This window comes from Aedes albopictus, chromosome 2, assembly GCF_035046485.1.
Source record: "Aedes albopictus strain Foshan chromosome 2, AalbF5, whole genome shotgun sequence".
NCBI lineage: Eukaryota > Metazoa > Arthropoda > Insecta > Diptera > Culicidae > Aedes > Aedes albopictus.
Window position 1 is genome coordinate 467,587,841 of NC_085137.1, and position 3,668 is coordinate 467,591,508.

The following is a 3,668-nucleotide window of genomic DNA, read 5'->3' on the forward strand; positions in this document are numbered from 1 at the left end:
GGTTGGGATGAATGTGTCTGCGGAGATCCGAAAGTCCTAACATAGTGGTTGAATATTACATTACATTACAACCAAATTCAAGGATAAATTATGATGTTGTTACAATAAATGGCAGCACTATAAGACTAAAACCTGAGGTTCTCATAATTTAAAAATCCATAAATTTCATGGCAATGATCCATAACTTGGAAAAAAGAACCAAGCATGCTCCTCCTAAGTTGGCGCCCATGCTACAGAGTAGTCATGGCCGAAACGAAGGGCGTGTCAGCACCCCCAGAACGCTCCCCCGGGATTCTGCAGAAGATCGTGGAAACGATGTTCCCGTGACACGTTGAAATACCATGAGCCCCGGTCCCGTTTGGACAAACCGGCTGAAGCGAAGTTGCCCCGTTGACAAATGACGAGCTCATCGCAATAGCGAAGTCGCTTAAGTTGAACAAGGCTGCGAGTCCGGACGGTATCCCGAGAGTAGCAATCAGGACGGCCATCAAAGCTAGTCCTGACGACATGTTCAGAATGACTATGCAGATACGCCTAGACAGAGGCGAATTTCCGCTAATTTCCAGAGAGATGGAAAAGGCAAAGATTGGTTCTACTTCCCAAACCCAAGAAGCCACCAGACGATCCGTCGTCGATATACAGAACTATCTGCCTTTTTGACACCGCCGGAGAACTGTTGGAACGAATCATTTTCTGGAGGCTGATGGACTACACCGAGAGACCAGATTATACTCTGGGCTCTCAAATAACCAGTTAAGCTTCCGGAAGTGTCGATCAAAAGAAGCGAACGGGAATCCGCTATTGCGTGGTCATCACGCTGGACGTAAAAAATGCGTTCAACAGCGTCAGCTGGGTCGCCTTCGAGTACGCCATACACAACCTAGGAGTCCCGGTGGTGCCTATGCCGGATACTGGAGGGCTACTTCCAGAATAGGGTGCTAATCTATGACACCAACGAAGGCTAGAGAAGCTATAACATCACCGCGGGGGTACCTCAGGGCTCTATTAACGAACGCGGCATATTGCGGCTCACACTTCTACCAAGCGTGAACCTGGTCGGCTTTGCCGATGACATTAGCCATGGGTTATTTGACGAGTCGATAGGGGAAGTGGAACTGACAGCAACGCACGCTATTGATATATAGTGCAGGACTAGTTAAGGTCGAGACCAAGGTAAGTAAAAGGAAGGTAATCCAATATGTCAGATTCCATCATCCATCCCCCCGCAGTGTGCCGCACTCCCCGCATCCACTTACTGCTTATACGCTAACACCTTCCTTATAAACATCTTGGTCGAGACAGTTCGCACATGCGTACCACAAAAAGGAAGTGGTGTCGTGGTGATGGGAAACAACCGCAAGTCTGAACAACAGGCAGTGGTCACCAAAGGCAGGTGCACGATCAACTCTAAGCGCTCACAAAAGCAATTGGGGTTCATGATCGACGATAAGGGCCCATATAGCTGAGGCGGTAAACGCACGGGTATTCAGCATGACCATGCTGAGGGTGACGGGTTCGATTCCCGGTCGGTCCAGGATCTTTTCGTAAAAAGAAATTTCCTTGACTTCCTTGGGCATAGAGTATCTTCGTGCCTGCCACACGATATACACATGCAAAATGGTCATTGGCAGAGGCAGCTCTCAGTTAAAAACTGTGGAAGTGCTCATTAACACTGAGAGCTGAGAAGCAGGCTTTGTCCCAGTGAGGACGTTACGCCAAGAAGGGGAGGAGAGGAGGAGAGGAGGATCGACGATAAGCTGTAATTCGTTGTAACAGCTCGGCAACAGTCTCGAGTAAGCGTAAGCTGCTCGCGACAGTAGTGGTCTTCTACGGTATGGTGCCACTGCACAGTGGTCATTCGAAACGTGAAGCGACTCGAGAGTACTCATAGGCTGATGTGCTTTAGGGTCAGCGTATTACACACTGTCTCAAAAGACGCTTGCGGGCATGAGGATGAAGAGCTCTTCGTGAAGTAGCAGGGTAGATGGACACACAGGCTCATACTGAGCATCTCTACATGGGCAAGCAACCCCATGGCGAGGTGAATTTTCACTTAACACTATTTCCATGGGTGCTTTAGGTGGTTTTTGCACAGATTCGGACATGCAGGCTCCCCCGCATGTCCGGAATGTGTAGACTGCGATGAGACCGTGGAGCAAATACATGCAGGAAACAGAGATATCGGCCCTTATTATGAGTATCACTTGACGGTGACAAATTGCGAAACCACGGTGAAAACTTGTGGGTTAATCAAATGGGAATCACTTTCACCGTCCTTATTACCGGTGTCACTTTTTTTATTTTCACCGTGAAGTGACTCTCGTAATAAGGCCCATCACTCCGGACAACATTGTTGAAGGATGTGTACGGGGGCGAACAAGTGCGATTCCGTTACTTCCACGGTCTCCCGAATCGTACTTGAACTACAGAGAAAATGGCGAGCCGACCAACAGCAAGTTGAGTTGACCTTCCCCCCTCCTCATCCAGGAGCTTCAGTTCAGCGGGTAGTCTAAGTACTAGCCAGGACCCAAGCCTCCAGGGGAGAGAGAACAACTTATGGCGGAAGCTGGTGGAACACTTACCAATATAGTGTACTCTTACTCATATACGGTCCCCCGAAATCGATTCTCAACAAAAACTCCCTGATAATTCCAAAAGAAATTCCGGATAAAATTCCTGTGGAATCCCAGATGGACCTCTCGGAGGGGTGATCCGTGCCGTCATCAAGTCATAAATTAGCCAACTTTCCCAAGTACGCTAACTCCACATTTTTAATCAAATCCAACCACCCATGGAAGGCTGGCGAAATTTTTCTAAGTTCAATAGCTATCGAAATTTTGGAAAGAGTTTTGAATAAATCCAGCATAGAATCTCTGGAAGAATCCCGGAAGTAGAGGATTCAGGGCAAGGGCTCTTGAAGAAATCTTAGACGAACCTCCTTAGGAATCTAAGAAGAAACTTCTGGAAGAACGCCAGAGGAAACTTTTGAAGGAATCCCATATAAACACCCGGGAGAATCTCATCAAGAACTTCCAGGGAAACCTAGAAGTAACTCCTGGAGAAGTTCTTGACCAATTTTGTGGAGAAATCAAGCGAAGGATGTTTTGGAGGAATCCCGGATGGAAGTCCTGTAAAATACCAGTAGGAGCTCCTAGGAGTTCCACCATGTCATAAAACAACACACGTTCCCACGCACGTGAACTCTACATTTTGAATTAAATCAAACTACTCATGAAAAGCTGGCCCTGAAAAAAAAATCTAACTCCAAGTCCAAGTCCAAAAGCTGACGAAATTCTGAAGTAAACAACAAGGCCACGAAACGTCAAAAACTTAGAAAAAAAAAACCTTCGCAAAGGAAGGTTGCTAGTACCAGGAGATGTCAGATGCGTTTCAAGCGTGTACCAGAAAGTTTCAAGGGGATACCGGCAAGTCTCAGGGGCGATTAAGAGGGTCTCAGGGGGATTTCAAGAGCAATTGAGGGTGTACCAGGAGTTTTGAGGGGCTTTCAAGGGGGACCCTATGACTTCTCGAGGGGGCCTCAAAAGGGTTCCAAGGGGTTCCAGGAAGTCTCTGGGGAGCTTCAAGGGGTTTTAAGGGCATTCCGGGAGGGTCTCAGACGTATTTAGGGTATCTTCGGGACATTTCAGTGGATCTACGGTTTCAGGGGA